This window comes from Elgaria multicarinata, chromosome 5 (assembly GCF_023053635.1).
Source record: "Elgaria multicarinata webbii isolate HBS135686 ecotype San Diego chromosome 5, rElgMul1.1.pri, whole genome shotgun sequence".
In the NCBI taxonomy this organism is placed as follows: domain Eukaryota; kingdom Metazoa; phylum Chordata; class Lepidosauria; order Squamata; family Anguidae; genus Elgaria; species Elgaria multicarinata.
In genome coordinates this window covers 132,402,977-132,421,080 of record NC_086175.1, presented here as the reverse complement: position 1 = coordinate 132,421,080, position 18,104 = coordinate 132,402,977, and positions in this window count along the sequence as shown.

The window sequence follows — 18,104 nt, the reverse complement described above, 5'->3', positions numbered from 1 at the left end:
CTTCTCTTCTCCAGGCTAAACATGCCCAGTTCTTTCAGTCTCTCTTCATAGGGCTTTGTTTCCAGACCCCTGATCACCCTGGTTGCCCTCCTCTGAACACGCTCTAGCATCTTGCGGTCCAGGGAAAAGTTGCTATAACTTTACTAAAAGATTAAAATGCAGCAACTCTATCATTGTAACACAGAAACAAAGAGCCAACAGGAAGCGAAACTATTCTAAATAAGACCAAATCTAACATATTAGAAGATATTAGAAGTCAGAGTGATATAGCCACAGTGGCAAATTCAAGGGCCGTGAAATGGCTAGCAACATCTAAAGTCCATTTTAAAGAAGAAAAAAATACCTGTTCTTCGATATGAAACGGGTTCATAGAGTAGCCTTTACTCGGCTTCATCTCGAGCTGATGAATACAATGATACGCTCTTCCAGAACATTTGAGAACTACAAGTTCAATCGCAGCTTTTAAAGCTCAACTAAAAACTTTTCTTTTTCCTAAAGCTTTTAAAACTTGATGTTGTGCAGACTTTATACTGTTAGTTTTACCCTACCCTGTGCCTGCTTACCCTACCCTATGCCTGTTTGGTGCATTCTCTTCCCCTCCTTATTGTTTTACTATGATTTTATTAGATTGTAAGCCTATGCGGCAGGGTCTTGCTATTTACTGTTTTACTCTGTACAGCACCATGTACATTGATGGTGCTATATAAATAAATAAATAATAATAATAATAATAATAATAATAATAGTAGATTTCTAGGCATCCCATCAAAAGATAGATGGTGTATATGTGGCATTTCTGCTATTGAAGATCTAGCTCACTATTTACTTGAATGTCTGTATTCAAAAGGTAGAGAAATCTATCTATGTTTTTAATACGGATGAGAAACTGGACAGTGAAGGATAAATTGTCCTCCCTCCTACGTGGTTCCAATTATTTCGTGACTCAGAGGGTTGCCCTTTTTGCTCTTAAAGCAGCCAGCATAAGGAAAAAAGAATTAGAAAAATGGCTTAATAAGTAGATTTTATTAAATCTTGCAACACAAGGGATTTTATTAACTGTTCGTCTTAAATAATGTATCATATAGGAACTGTATATTGTTTTAAATTGTGAATTTTAATTAATGCCTGTATGTTTTTAACGATGACGTGATCTTTTAAAATGGTCGGAAGACTTATTCAATAAAGTTTCATTCATTCAACATAGAAATGCAGTCAAGCAGGAGGGCCGTAATGGAGAAGACCTGTGGGCTGGATGTTGTTTTTATTCTGTTATTGTTGTGTTTTTATTCGTGCTTTAATGCATTTGTTTTATTGTCCTAGTGAATTTTTATTTATGGTTGTATGCCACTTTGAGTGCCATTTTTCTTGGATGAACGGCGGGATACAAATCAAATAAATAAATAAATAAGTACACAAAGAAACAAATGAAATGAAATTAAGGTGAGCATTGTTCCCTGAAATTCATGGAAATTCATGCACTGTGGAATGGCCTGCCGGAGGAGACTTGTCAACTTAACGGTCTACTAGCATTCAAGAAAGCTATAAAGACTGATCTCCTCCGGCAGGCCTATCCAGTAGAATTTTAAGGTTTTAAAAATGTTTTTAGGATGTTTTTTAGGATGTTTTTAACAATGTATATTATGTTTTAATTGAGTATTATGTATTTTATCGTTTATTGTTGTTCCCAGCCTCGATCAAAATGGAGAGGCGGGCAAGAATTATTATTATTATTATTGAACGAGATTTGCCAACCTCTATACCATTTCTAACCTCCAAGTTAGATTACTGCAATGCACTCTATGTGGGGCTGCCTTTGAAGACGGTTTGGAAGCTGCAGCGTGTGCAAAATGCAGCAGCCAGAGTGATAGCAGTGACCAGAAGATTCAAAGATACAAGATCCACTCTGGCCTGCTTGCATTGGCAGCCTGTACATTTCCGAGCCCGATTCAAGGTGCTGGTTTTAACTAAAGCCTTAGACAGCTTGGGACCACAATACCTGATGCAACGCCTCTCCCAACATGAACCTACCCGTACACTGTGCTCAACATCTAAGGTCCTCCTCTGGGTCCCTACTCCGAGGGAAGTTTGGAGGATGGCAACATGAGAGAGGGCCTTTTCTGCGGTGGCCCCCCAATTATGGAATGATCTCCCCGATGAGGCCCGCGTGGTGCCAACATTGTTATCTTTTCAGTGCTAGGTTATGACTTTCCTTTTCTCCCAGGCATTCAACAGCATATGTTGAGTTTTAACTGACTCCAATAGCGTTGGCCTGGCTGAGTGTTTAAAATTTGTTTTAAATGTTAACTGTTTTTTATGTTTTTAATTTTTGTATATTGATTTTTTAAGTTCAGTCTTTTTAATCCAAACTTTTTTCATCTTTGTAAACTGCCGAGAGAGCTTCGGCTATGGGGTGGTACAGAAATGTAATAAATAAATAAATATAATATTCCAGTTGGTCTCTTTATGCTGCCATGCATCTTCTATCTTATATCAGTCGGTGATTGTTGTTGCTAATATTATGATGCCTTTGTGCAGTGGGGGCTGGCAGCTCCAATTTTGGTAGGGCTGTGAATCCATTCAGGGTTTTAGTCAGAACCAGGTGAAGCCCTAAAAAGAACTGTCCAAGGTGCTGAACCCTATCTGCAAACGAGGTTCAGTACCTTGGACAGCTCTTGAGAGTTCTGCCTCTCAATTGTGATGAATTTTCTCCACAGAGGAAAGAAAGGACTTTATAGAGTTAAATTGCCTGGCAGATTTGTCTCTGGACTGCAGCAGGTGTTCAGACCGGAGCCTGGCAGTTTTGGCCTACGTGCAAGACCTGGAGTAGAGACAACTGGTTAATTGAGCCAAAGGGAAAATGTATTTAAGATGTCCGTGTTTAAAGGCATCTTGTTGTCAAGTTGTTGTCAAGTTGTCTTTGTCAGGTTGCTGTTGTCATTGTCGTTGGTGAAGTATGCTGTATATATCTATGCCCATATGTAAAGGAAAGTTTGTTTCAGTAAAGTTATTTTCTTACTGACAAAGCGAAGTGAGTATTGATTTTCTTCCTCAAGTAAGACTCTCTAGCCCAGCCTTCCTCAACCTGGGGCGCTCCAGATGTGTTGGACTGCATCGCCTGGGGCATTCCGGGAGTTGTAGTCCAACACATCTGGAGTGCCCCAGGTTGAGGAAGGCTGCTCTAGCCAGTAACTGTGTGTTTCCAGCTATTCGCGGTTGCTACGCACTCTGCAAATTATTCAAATACCATGACAGTTCTGACTAAAACATTGAATGGATCCGCGGCCTTACGAAACTGGAGTCACCAGCTTCCACTAACTCAGCTTCAGTATGTGCAGTTGAATCGGACGCCTCTTCTTCTGTGTCCCATTTTAGACCGGGGTGGGTGGGGGTTTCAGTCTTGGGCCTGCAGGCAAAATCTGGCCCATGCGGCATCCAAATCCACCCCAGCTCTCGTGCAGTTCCCTCCTCCCATTCTAAAAGTTTGAAATAACTCTCCTAAGCCTTAGGCCCTTTCCACACCTAAGGATTATCCCAGCAAATGGGTTGTCCCTGCCTGCTCCCAGTATCCCCTGTGTGTCATTTGGATGCATCGGGACGATCCCGGGGGAAAAGGCAGGTGTAGAAACAGCCTTAGTTGCTGGCTGTAAGAGATTTAAGCTAAAATAGGATGGTATTTGGACCCTTTTGGCCTTTGGCCCCACTGGGCACTGGAATGCAACCCTTGAGAGCTTTTCCAAAATGGAACCCAGCCCTCAGGCTGAGAGAGGGTCTGCACCCCTATTTTGGACTGTAAGCACTGTCTAATTGCTCTCCATCAATCTGCGCACACGTATCAAAGAATAATAACAGTGATTATAATTTAGGAATGTAGAGCCATTTCAACAAGAGAGAATCCCCATCAGAGAGAGAGAGAGAGAGAGGCAGATGAGCTAAAATGTGAACAAGGGATCTCATAGGAAGGTTCAGCGCCCTTGTTACAGAGATATCACCTCTGTTCCACGGAGGTGCAAAACCAAGTGGGGCATGAAGTTGGTTTGTCAACATGATGTTCCAGAGATTTGCTATGAAGATGCGGCCGGCGGAAAGAGCCGTTCCCAGCGGATGCACCTTAATTTCTCAGCTCAGATATAGGCAGCTGTTAAGCGAAACCCAAAGACAGACTTGCTCAGTTGCTCAAATGACAGCGTTCGTCATTTATTGTCACGGTCACCTTTGTCAGAGATTGGTATGGATATTTGGAAAGCCCTCTTCAAGGAGACACACTCCCGGCTTCAGTCCGCAAAGCATTGACTCCAAGGAGACGCAAAGAGACCACTCGTCCCCTTTATTTACAGCTCTTGCCAAAAATAGAAGTCAAAACAGGCATAAAACTTTACGACAAACATCTTGCACAGTGAAACATCTGCCCAGTACATGCTTCAGAATAATTGAACCTACACAAACTCTTTCCCTATTCATTGAGCATATAAAATGAACATCCCTTATGCGTCTAGTAAAGAAGAGTCACCACACTGCTTAACTCTGGAGATATATAAGCAGAGGCCATCTGGCAGGGGCATTGTAGTTGCATCCTTCATTGCAGATCCTGCACTGATGAGCAGGGGGCTGGAGTGGATGACCTCTGAGGTCCCTTCCAAATCTATGATTCTAACCAGAACAGTGTCTCTTCAGCAGACAGCCTGCCTAATTGTTTTCTCATTCTCCTAGTGCCATTTCCTCAGATATGGGCTATCCAATTCACACAGGAAAGTATGGTCTCTTTGCATCTCCTTGGAGTTAACACCTAGCAGACTTTGAAAATATATTCCATTCCATCATCCCCAAATTACAGCTGTTTACCATCGGGCTACAATTTTGTGGGGAAGACTTCCTTTGATTTTGAAACTTAAGACAGTCATTAAGTAACAGAAGCTACTATGAAGTAAGCAGTAGAAAACCGTCACCAGCTGTACCAATTTAACAGAGCGCTAATTCTCAATGGCAGTATAAATAAATATTTTAAATAATAGCGCATTTTAAAAATCTGTTGTGTTCGCTGTCAACTAGCAGGCTAGGCATGAACCTCAAACTGATGGACTTTCTCTTGACTTGATACCAGTACAGTGTGTTCTGTTATGAACTAGATTTTCCTTGACAGGTTTCTGAGATGTTCTCGTTGCAGAACGAAATTAAACCCTCACGATTCAGCAGCAAGGACTCTTTAAAAAAATAATAAAAAGCACGTCTCCAAATGTCTGTACTTGTGACAAATTTGTGAGTGTTTACAACCCCAAGGATGTGTGATTTACTGCCACTTGCGCTGTTGGGCTGAGGCTGCGAAATTAGCTTGGTAAAAATACCAGCTCAAGCAGAAATCTTTTTTAAAAGCCCCAGACAAATCCACCCTTTCCTGGTCTGGTCCTTCCTGGCCTCCTTTGCAGATGAGTTGCTCTGGAAGGTCAGCAAGACTCAGTGAAACAATCTAGTCTGACCTCTACTAATGGACGTGCCCCCAACACAAGCACACTAAATTGTGTTGGGCTGAAATGTCTCTTTTGCAAGAAGAAACCTTGCTTTGAAGGCTGCCGGTAATGGAGAATAGCCTGTCGTGATGAAGATTTAAGCTGTGCTGTTAAAATAATACATGTCTTGTTTGTCTAATTTAGATGTCTTAGCCTTAAACTTCTGACCCTCGGCTGCTCTTTATTGCTATCTCTTGCTGAATGAGAAATTGGGTCCAGTATTTTCTCCTTGTGAAGGTTTGTATACATTGTTGTTACCAGAGGTGGATGAGACCATGAGGTAAAGTTGAGGCAGACACCTCAGGCTTGGTTTGGCTCCAGAAGGAGTTGAGGCTGGGGGATTGGCTGAAGCTCCAGTGCCAGCCAGTGGTGGACTGTGCCACGACACAGGCTCTGAACACCAGACCTCACGGCTGCCACCACTTCTTATGGGGCGACACAGGCTCTGAACACCAGACCTGGCCGAGGCTACTCCCTGCTCAAGCCAAGCACCACCGCTTGATAAGCCTGAGACAAGGGATAAGAACCACCTTCCTCCAAACTATGTGGAGAAAGGGGTTTAAAATGGAGAATGGATTTTAATATATATAATAATGCACTGTGAGTTATATCTGCTTAGGGTGAATGATTGTCAGAGTGGGTGCTAAATGTGTGAACTTAAGCTGATAAATGCCAAACAGACACGTGGGACTTTTGTGGTAGTTTAAAAACAAAACAATCAAAATTTATTTTTAAAAGTTCACAAGCTTTGTTTCAAATCACATTTAAAAACCTTTTTGAAACCTTTCATCCAATCCTTTCAGCCATTCACATACACACTTTCCTTTCTCTCACACAATCACTCTTGAACTTTCTTTATTATCAGTATGGATTAATATACGTCAACTATGTGCACACCACACTCCAAAGACACCACTCTCTACCCTGACCCTCAAATTTCCCAGAACTTAAGTACTCTAAACACAGAGAGCACTAAAGACTCTAAGAGGACCTCAAAAGTCCCCCACAATCCCCTCAGTCCTTCCCTTATATATCCCTCCTCCTCCCCGCTCCCAAGACATTCTAACTCCGCCCACTTAGGCCAACATTCTAAAAACCACAGACTTACAAACGGCAGACATACATTTGGAATTGACTTGTGGGGTGTAACGCCACAGACTGCCCCAACATGGCCGCCATTTTCTTCTGGAGTTAGGGTGACCATATGGAAAAGAGAACTGGGCTCCTGTATCTTTAACAGTTGCAAAGAAAAGGGAATTTCAGCAGGTGTTATTTGTATGCATGCAGCAACTGGGGAAATTCCTTTTTCATCACAACACTCAAAGCTACAGGAGCCCTGCCCTCTTGACCAGTTACAAATGAGGGCAGGGCTCCGGCGGCTTTAACTATTGTGATGAAGAAGGAATTTCACCAGGTGTGGCATGCATGCAAATGACACCTGCTGAAATCCCCTGCTTTATGCAACTGTTAAAGATACAGGAGCCCTGTCCTCCTTTTCATAGGGTCACCCTACTGCAGTGCAGCACCCAAAATGGCCAGAAGCTGTATGAAAAAAATAATTTTCGATTTGTACCTTGCCCCCCCCCCCCCACACACACTTTGGCCATTTGCATGGCAAGGAGGCCTGCTGAGGATACATCACCGCAGGTGACCACAAATTATGGATCTGGTTCTGCCTCGGAGCAGAACTTTGGTGCCATTATGGGTGGCAGAGTGCGAGGGCCAAGCTGGGCATGACATAGAATCATAGAACAGCAGAGTTGGAAGGGGCCTACAAGGCCATCGAGTCCAACCCCCTGCTCAATGCAGGAATCCACCCTAAAGCATCCCTGACAGGTGGTTGTCCAGCTGCCTCTTGAAGGCCTCTAGTGTGGGAGAGCCCACAACCTCACCAGGCAACTGATTCCATTGTTGTACTGCTCTAACAGTCAGAAAGTTTTTCCTGATGTCCAGCCAAAACCTGGCTTCCTGTAACTTGAGCCCATTATTCCGTGTCCTGCACTCTGGGAGGATCGAGAAGAGATCCTGGCCCTCCTCTGCGTGACAACCTTTTAAGTATTTGAAGAGTGCTATCATGTCATAGAATCATAGAGTCATAGAATAGCAGAGTTGGAAGGGGCCTACAAGACCATCCAGTCCAACCCCCTGCTCAATGCAGGAATCCACCCTAAAGCATCCCTGACAGAGGGTTGTTCCAGCTGCCTCTTGAAGGCCTCTAGGGTGGGAGAGGCCACATGAGAAGGGTCTCCAGATGAAATATAAGGTTATTAATATATTGGAATGCCTGTGATTCCTGTTAACTGTAACTGGATTTCCTACGTAATGTATGAGATTTTGTTAGCTGAAAAAGTTGTGGTCTATATTACAACCTTCCCCTTCTAAAAATCCAAGCACAGACTTGGTTTTGGGGTTCCCTGTTGCTCTTTTATACCTACATATTAAATGGACACTTTATCACTGAGTGAAAGTTTTTGGTTCCTTGGTTCTTCTGCCCAGACATGCAGAGTGATCCGGTTTGTCGCCCTGCAGCCTCAGGTAACGCCAGCTTGTCCAAGGTGACCCAAACCCAAGCTTTTGGCCATGTATCATTTCTTCAAAGCCCCATAATGTGGAAGGGGAAGCAATTAGCCCAGGTGTCCTGGGTCCATTCCTAGACAGGCTGTTCTTTGGGTGGAAGTATTTCCAGAATTCATAGGAGATAAATAATTGCAATCTTATTCAAGAACCATATTCAAGGGTACAAGTCACATAGCTTCGAGGACAGTCTTTGACGCTTAACATCAGATAATCTAAAACATTTTTAAAATAAAGCATTTTTTAAATCTTTGTAGCTGCAGAGTGGTTTAAAAAAGGATAGGTAATATCTTAAAAAAAACCCTTTGAATCAGAGGTTCATCAGACGAGCGTTGTATCGCACGTTCGCTACTGCTCACTTACAGATGTGTGTGCGTCCTTTAGACGGCGTCCACCTCCCACGTGCCTCCTGCAATTTCCTCTCATTTTTCGTCGCAAAATAGATACCTTTTCATGTGACTTTTTTTTCCTGCTGTGTGCAGGAAAACTCGGTGCAGTCAGCTGTGTATTGCAGCCTTGGCTTCAATCCTGTGTGCGCATACATGGGCGAAGTCCCTTGGCCAACAATGAGGCTTACTCCTGGGTAATTCCTCACTTGCAAGACCTCAGCTGCCCAGCAGAATAGGGTTGCTGAACCTGAGCTGTTAGACAGAATGCTCAATTCTGGTGTCCTGAAGATAGCTCAGTTCATTTGAGTAAAGCTATGAACTCTTAAATTGTTCTGTGGGTGGGACCAATCAGGTAGGAAGTGTTTGTCAACGAGCAATGTAGAAGGCTATTGCTATTTTGGTTTTTCTTCTGAGGCTGAGAACTAGGAATGGACAAGTGCAGCTCCTTTTACGTATGGGGCGAAGTGCAGTTGCCTGGCTAGGTTGGCAGCTGAGGGAGAGAAAATGGCTGATGTGCCCAGAGAGAGAGAGAGAGAAGGAGGAAGGCAGGGGGAGAGCGATGGTGATGAATGGCCACTGTTCTGTTGGTGAGCAACCACTTCCCAGATCCACTTTGTTCCAGCTTTTTAACAGCAAGGCGACACGCTCTGAAATTCCGTTTTTCATTTGGCAACGCAGCTGCATGAGCCTGGAGGAGGCCTGGTAGAGTCTCATCAGTTCTGCTGTGCAAGGAAAGGAAATTGTTGGCAAAACACCCAGAGCAGGTTTTGACTGGCACCTGGAGCCAGGATTGCATTAATACCTTTGCGTCACTTTCTGAAAATTGAGGAAAGGGCTGATTCACAATATCCCTGCTGGGCTGTCCAAGGCGGGGGGGGGGGGGGGGAGAGAACCACAGAGGGCTCGCTGACCAGTTATCCCAGAAAGATGGTCAGTGGAGGCTGGTGGGCAGCGAATCCACTCCGGATTTCAGCCAGAACTCTAGCGGAGATGGCGAAACTCACAGCAATTATGAGGGGAAAATCGACTTTTAAGATTTATAACTGAATGGGAACCTTTTGTAAACTTTATGAAGGGACGAGAAAAAGATGACTTGTACATCTGTGGAGTCAACCAATAATGTAGAAAATGTTAAGAGAGAAATTAGAGATTTGGATTTTACAGTGATCGAGTAAGGAAAGGAAAGGAACCTCTCGTGCAAGCACTGACTCTTGGAGGGACGTCAGCTTTCGTTGATATTTTCTTGGCAGGCCTTATAGCGGGGTGGTTTGCCATTGCCTTCCTCGGCCGTTATTATAGGGTGACCATATGGAAAGGAGGACAGGGCTCCTGCATCTTTAACAGTTGCATAGAAAAGGGAATGTCAGCAGGTGTCATTTGCATATATGGAGAACCTGGTGAAATTCCCTCTTCATCACAACAGTTAAAGGTGCAGGAGCTATACTAGAGTGGCCAGATTTAAAAGAGGGCAGGACACCTGCAGCTTTAACTGGTGTGATGAAGGGGAAATTTCACCAGGCTCCCGATATATACAAATGACACCTGCTGAAATTCCTCTTTCAATGCAACTGTTAAAGATACAGGAGCCCTGTCCTCCTTTTCATATGGTCACCCTAGTTATTACCTTTCCCCCAGCTAACTGGGTACTCATTTTACCGACCTCGGGAGGATGGAAGGCTGAGTCGACCCGAGCCGGCTGCCTGAAACCAGCTTCCGCTGGGATCGAACTCAGGCCGTGGGGAGAGTTTCGGCTGCAGAAACTGCTGCTTTACCGCTCTGCGCCACACATAATAATAACAACATTGTTACATATTTTTGCTGGGGGGAATATATTGGAAGAACATTTTATTTTTTGTGTTTTTTGTTTGTTTTTGCTTTGTTTGATTTTTGCGTCTGCTTATATGTATTATATTTTGCGCTGTAGTGTTTTTTATTTATTGGTGTTTGGAAACAATAAAAAAGATTAATCCACATAAAAAGAACTCTAAGGAGCTATACAGGGTGCGATGCTTGACCAGTTCCGACTGAAACCCTGAGCGGCTTCACCACCCCACTGACATCAGAGCGACCAGCCTCCACTGCTGGCTACATTATCCTGGCAACCTGGTGTGTGAATCAAATTTCAGCCATCCTTTCTGATGCAATTAACATGACCAGGGGGATGAGAACATGGCAGAATTGGGCCATGTACAAGACCACAGCCTTGTAACCTGAGCGATGTAGATTGAGAACCAGTGTGGTGTTCAACGGGGAGTCAGGAGAACCAGGTTCGAGTTTCTGCTTGGCCGTGAAACTCACTGAGTGACTTTGGGTCAGTCCCTGACTCTGAGCACAATCTCTCCAACAGGGTTGTGGTGACATCTAGAGTTAGGCCTCATCTAGAGTATTGAGTCCAGTTCTGGGCACCACAATTCAAGAAGGATGCAGACAAGCTGGAGCATGTCCGGAGGAGGGCAACCAGGATGATCAGGGGTCTGGAAACAAAGCCCTATGAGGAGAGACTGAAAGAACTGGGCAGGTTTAGCCTGGAGAAGAGAAGATTGAGGGGAGACATGATAGCACTTGATAGGACACGGAATAACGGGCTCAAGCCAGATTCTGGTTGGACATCAGGAAAAACGTCCTGATAGTTAGAGCAGTACAACAATGGAATCAGTTACCTAGGGAGGTTGTGGCCTCTCCCACACTAGAGGCCTTCAAGAGGCAGCTGGACAACCATTTGTCAGGGATGCTTTAGGGTGGATTCCTGCATTGAGCAGGGGTTTGGACTTGATGGCCTTGTAGGCCCCTTCCAACTCTGCTATTCTATGACAAGAGAATAGAGAGGAGGATCCTGTCTGCTGCCTTGGGCGCCTGGGAAATTAAAATCAGTTTAATCTGGAGTAAATGCCACCTCACATTACTGTATCCAGATGTGAAAAATTTGAAGCCTATTAAGACAAAGTATTAAAGTCAGGCCTTAGAGGCCTGGAGTTTTTCCGTTGATAGGGGATATTCCTGAGAGGAATAGTTTCATCTCTCCAGTTAAGTTTAATTTCGTCAAGATTGAAACAGTACTTTCAGTTTTGGGGGAAGAGGGGATAAAAGGAGAGAGCCAACTATGCACATTTAGGGGAGATTTGCGCAGTTTGGGCTGGATTTGCGCATTTTTGCAAGTGCAATTTTGTGCCAGTGTGGCTGAGTCACAAGAGTGGTAGAAATTCCAGACCTTCATTCAAATTTAAAATTTGGGGCACTGCAGAGACGTAATACACATGATGACAAACAGCTACTAGGAAGGGAAATAGAATGGATTTTGAAATGATAAAACTCTGAATATGAGTGGCCCGAATGAAGATCTGAAATTTTTATCACTCTGGTGACTCAGCAACTATTTGGAGATGCTCCCTTACCATAGCAGCAGTGCCTCACTCTGAGACCTTGGACTTACTACAACTACATGGAAATACCTGGCAAAGCCCCCTCCCCAAAATGAACGCGAATAGAAGGATGGATTTGAATGTTCCTCTTCTCAGTCACCATAGATCATCACAGGAATTATCTTGCTAGAGGAAATTCTGCAGACACGATCTTCTAACAAGTAAGGATTTATATATTATACTTTCATTGGAAACCAGTTTTATACGATTTTATTAATACCACACGTGTATAGGCCCTAGTAGCACTGTGCAATGTTAAAAGTTTTAAAACTTCCATATGGGCAGAGGTCCTTGCAGCAATGTGCCAAATTAACTTAATAACGTATTTTACTGTTATGTATTACAGGGGGTTGGACTTGATGGCCTTGTAGGCCCCTTCCAACTCTGCTATTCTATGATTCTATGATCCTAATGTATTTGAATGTATTATTAATGCTACAGCCCCCTGAGAAAGGCCTTTGAATGAAATGCAGGCAGAAATGTGTCAGGCTTTGTGAAAATAAATTATTTGCATCCTGAGAACCCGTTTCTCCTTTTTTTCTGACCTGGCTTGGGTGCGTCTCCTTTTATTTTTATTTTTTCAAACCATACAGAGATCCTGAAGTTACTGAGTTCTGATCTGGAAGTATAGCTGTGGGTGCCACATGGGATGGGATGGCCGGCAGCACAGATGCCACGAATGGTGGCAGGTGGGGGGGGGCTTTGTGGTGCACCTAGGCAAGGAGGGCCCGTGGACACAGAGTAGGGTGGCCACTTACAATTTGCCCAAAAGGAGGAATGGTATCACCAAGAGAACAGTGAGCTGCATAAAACCTGGACGTGCTAATTGATAACATACAGATGCAAATTTAGAAATAATTGTTATTTAAATAGAAATACAGCATGGAAGTACTCACCCTAGGGTGATAGAAGATTGTGACCAGGTAAGCTGTGTGTCTGCCTCTTCAGTATTCTGTTTAGATGCAAATCATAGAATCGCAGAGTTGGAAGGGGTCTATAAGGCCATCCAGTCAACCCCCTGCTCAATGCAGGAATCCACCCTAAAGCATACCTGATGGTTGTCCAGTTGCCTCTTGAAGGCCTCTGGGGTGAGAGAGCCCACCACCTCCCTAGGTAACTGGTTCCATTGTTGTACTGCTCTAACAGTCAGGAGGTTTTTCCTGATGTCCAGCTGGAATCTGGCTTCCTTTAACTTGAGCCCGTTATTCCGTGTCCTGCACTCTGGGAGGATGGAGAAGAGATCCTGGCCCTCCTCTGTGTGACAACCTTTCAAGTATTTGAAGAGTGCTCATGTCTCCCCTCAATCTTCTCTTCTCCGGGATAAACATGCCCAGTGTTTTCAGTCTCTCCTCATAGGGCTTTGTTTCCAGTGTGGATGGGCAATGGGTTATCATAGAATAGCAGAGTTGGAAGGGGCCTACAAGGCCATCGAGTCCAACCCCCTGCTCAATGCAGGAATCCACCCTAAAGCATCCCTGACAGAGGGTTGTCCAGCTGCCTCTTGAAGGCCTCTAGTGTGGGAGAGCCCACCACCTCACCAGGCAACTGATTCCATTGTCGTACTGCTCTAACAGTCAGGAAGTTTTTCCTGATGTCCAGCTGGAACCTGGCTTCCTTTAACTTGCGCCCGTTATCTTTTAGCTGGGTTTGTATAGGAAAGCCCTTCAAACAGAGGACTGCCCCCTCTAAAGAAAGACGCTTGGCCACCCTGCTGATCACTGTCTGGCTCTATAGCCCAGAGGCAAAACCATCCCACGGCGCTGGGAAGAAGGCTCCGTAAGTACAGCCATGTGCTCTGTAGTGGCTCTCTTGTCATTCTTTGTCTTGGATCTGGAGGGACATCAGGACCGGCCCTACCACGAGGCAGAGTGGAGCAAGCATCTCAGGTGGCAGTTGTTGGGAAGCAGCAGTGGCAGTCCCTGGGCAATGCTACTTAATGCCCCCTGCCATTCCCCTCCCTCGGAGGACAGAGCCGTGTGTGCCACAGGGTCCGTCCGGCATCCTCTAAGCTAGCCTGTGGCCCATTCTTGCGGTGGAAGAAGCCATCCCACGACCAGTGTTGTAGTAAGATTCAAGTGCCAGCCCTGTTGGTTTCCGTAGATAAAACGGAGGGGGGATGACGACTATATTCTCCTTTGCTTCAGGCAGCAAAATGTCTCAGGACGGCCCAGAGGGACACCTACTGAGAGCTTTGGCCACTACTGAGTGAGACATTAAATGAAAGGGGCGTGGGGGAGTAAAACCAACTCTGAGCATCCATGTATATATGTTTTCTAGAAATTAGCAATTTGGCATTATTTCTCGCCCAAGGAACTCAACAGCGTGGGTGGCGAGTCCATTTCCCCTCTCTTCCTGACATCTTTCTAAATAGCTGGAAACTGCCAACACGTTATACACCCAGAGAGACTGGTTTCTTTTTCAGCATGAAAAATGCATAGCTGTTACTCGGTAATGGCAGAGGATCCATACAGTTTAACGCAAAGTAGCAAAGTCATTCCTCAGCCGCCGCCAGGGGAAGCAATTCCATAAGGGGGGGGGGGGGGACCACGCACAGAGCTAGGGAGGGAGCCGACCTCAGGGGGAAAGGTACCATTCCAGGGCAGTAAAATGTTTATTATGCAAGCTGCAATCTTATACACACTTACCTTGAAGTCCTATTGAACACAATGGGATTTACATGTGAGTATAGGATTGCACTGTAGTTGGATTCTGCCCATTAGTTATATTTTAACTCCTGGGCAGAATCGGGCGAAGACATAGAATCATAGAATAGCATAGTTTGAAGGGGCCTACAAGGCCATCAAGTCCAACCCCCTGCTCAATGCAGGAATCCACCCTAAAGCATCCCTGACAGAGGGTTGTCCAGCTGCCTCTTGAAGGCCTCTAGTGTGGGAGAGCCCACCACCTCCCTAGGTAACTGGTTCCATTGTCGTACTGCTCAAACAGTCAGGAAGTTTTTCCTGATGTCCAGCCGGAATCTGGCTTCCTTTAACTTGAGCCCGTTCTTCCGTGTCCTGCACTCTGGGAGGATCGAGAAGAGATCCTGGCCCTCCTCTGTGTGACCACCTTTTAAGTATTTGAAGAGTGCTATCATTTCAGTGCCTGTGTTGAAAAATCTAAATAGTATCCCTAGATTGTTTTGGCTCACATGGCATCCAAAAGAAGACAGAGCAGAGATGTTGTGGTGTGTGAAAGGCTTGTTACACTGAAGTAAATGGTTCACATGAATAGATCCTTGCTCTGTATAGAATAAGAGGCCCATTCCTTCAGGTATACAAAAGTTTGGTAAAGTTGTACATTCAAGCATATGGTACGCTGAGAATGTTCTGGAACAGCGAGCAAAGGAGTGAGATTCTCTTCCCATGTGGTCAAGTGTCAAAGGTTCAGAAAACGCTTGTGACTGTTCTCTGCATCTGGTTGGGTAGAGAGGAAAATGCCTCTGGGCATGTCCAAAGGGCTTCTGCCTCACCACTAAAGCAAGCACACCCACACTTTCCTTCAGCCAGAGGAACCTTCCACTTACCTCTCAGCAAATGCACCGTTTGTCAGCATTCCATAACCAGACCTCTAGAACGAAAGTGCTGGGGAAATGCTGTGACATCACAGCAGCTCAGAAAATGGAAGAAAAATGTGGGCTTGCAGGGACGGTAAGCAGGTTTTAGCTTCTTTTATGTCCTGTATCATTGTTCTAAGGTGCCTTGATTTCAGGGGACGATGCCATCAGAAGGCAAGAACTGCTTTGATGGATCAGACCAAAGGTCTACCTACGTCCTTCATGAACAGCAGAGCCTCCATGTACAGAACCAGCATGCCTCCAAAAACCAGGTGCTGGAGGGGGTTGGCCACCTGCATCCTATTCTATGGTGGGCTGCTATGGCAAGGGTACAGAACCCTCGGCCCGTGTGGCCTGCAGGACTCCCCAATCTGGTCTGCGGAGCCTCCTTAGCTTCCTCCAGGGGGTGGGGCTTGGTGAGGTTTGCCCTGCGGGCTGCTCCACCTCCCAACTACAGCTGCCATGGGAGGTGTGGCTAGTCTGCTCCACTCCGGGTTGCAGTCAGAACTCTAAAAGAGATATTCAAAGTGCTTCACGTGTTGGATAGCTGCTTTAGAGTTTTCACTGGTTCTGACTGAAACCCGGAGCGGATTCATCACCCCACTGACATGGGAGCCAGCCGCCGCCATTGTGCCGCTGTATACTGTACTCCAAGGTACCAAGGTACCCCTCGATACCTTTCTTGGCGTGCGCTGTGGTGTTTTACACCTCGCAGTATCTTTTGTTGAATTAACACACTTTATTACAGGCAGCTGAGATCACGTCTAAGCAAAGTGACGGCCTCCAGCTGCTGCCTCCCGTTAATCCATCCGGGCTACATGACGGAGCACGGAGATATTTGTAGGAACTGGAGATGCGGGTGGCTGCAGACTGACGCTTTCCTCTGCAGCCCGCAGGCCCAGCCCCCAAGACCAAAAAGAGGGGGGAAGAAAAAGGCCCTGAAAACCCTGGGTTCAAATGAGCTGGTTTGAGGCCCAGCCTCCACCTCTGCCTTGTGCACAGTCAGTTTGGGCAGGTTACTTGTCATTTGCGACTAGCCACGCCTCCCACGGTGGCCATTTTGTGGTGGTGGCCATGACAGATTAGCAAATTCCTATATGTCCCCAGGGGCCTGAAAAGGGGTATCTCTGGGGTAGTGCCTAAGAGACTGAGGCATGAATCAGGAAGTCGCCCGGTTGGTATCTTGCTTCCTCCCTGAATTCACAAAGTGACCTTAAACAAATCCACTCACTCTTTCAGCCTCATTCCCACCTACTGTAGTTTGGGAATAATATATTAGGACTGTGCTCCACTTCGCTTCATTGCGTAGAAGCAATTGCGAGGCGGCCTGATTCGCCTCCGACAAAGGGAGAGATGAAGCAAGTCGGGGGGGGGCCTGCAGATCAAGGTGAAGAGGGTCAAGACCAAGCAGATCCTTCGCCTCAATCCGGAGCTCTGAAAAAAAGATAAGTGGGGGCTTACCTGGCATTGCCGCAGTCCGTGTGGCGACAGCGGCAGAGCCAGGTAAGGGGGCAGGGTCTTACCTGAGCTCGTTGCGTTCTGGTAGTGGCTTCACCTGAGCCCAAGGACTCAAACTGGAAGACCAGGCCGCAACTGCGGCCTGCCCTTCCGCTTTGAGTACTCAGGCTCAGGTGAAGACGCTGCTGGAACGCGACGGATGCAGGTAAGTGGGGAGGAGGGAGCCTTACCTTGTGCTGCCGCCGCTGCCACACTCCGTGCGGTGACGGAGCCAGGTAAGGAGGCAGGGGGGCAGGGTCTTACCTGAATCCGTCATGTTCTGGCAGCGGCTTCAACTGAGCCCAAGGACTCAGTTGAAGCAGCCGCTGGACTGCGACGGACGCAGGTAAGGGGGGAGGAGGGAGGGGGGCCTTACCAGCTGCTGCGGAGCTCCGTTTCAGATCCGGAGCTCCGCAGCGGAGCGGAGCGGACCATAGGCAGATCAACACGGGGCGGACCCGATCTGGAATTTGCGGATCGGATCGGGGTGTGTGTGTCTGTGCATAGCCCAATATAATATACAACTACATTCCAGGGCTGCCATAATGATGACAAGAGAATGCATTATGGGGCACCCAGAGTACAAATCCAAAGTTTTATCATCATCATCATCATCATCGCTTGCAGTGGAGGCTGGTGGCTCCAGTGTCAGTGGGGCAGTGAATCCGCTCCGGGTTTCAGTCCGAGCCAGTCTGGCTCGGACTGAAACCCGGAGCGGGTTCACTGCCCCACTGACACTGGAGCCACCAGCCTCCAAGAATTGCTTGTCAACTTCCAGGAGGTATCTGACTGGCTGCTGAACACCAGGCAAGAGGGCCTGTTCTGCCGGTGCACTTTTTTTTGGTACTTAAACTTGGACATCAGAAATATATGGTCTCTGGCCATGGAGATTTTGTTCAATATTCCTTGGCGTTCGAGACCCCTCAACCGTTTCTGGAAGGCTTCAAGGGTAGGGACTAATTTCCACCGAATTTAATGCACCAACACAGCTACAGGATACCGTGTTTCTCGCTGAGGCGCTGTCGCTTCCAACTCTGCATGGCTGATTTATTTTTAACAGATGCTGGGGAACAAATGAAGTACCAATAATCCTGTGTTTCTCTGGAAAGGAGTGCACCAAGTGCTCTGCTAATAGGATGTGTTCCCCCTGCCTGCCTTTCGTGACAGGAGC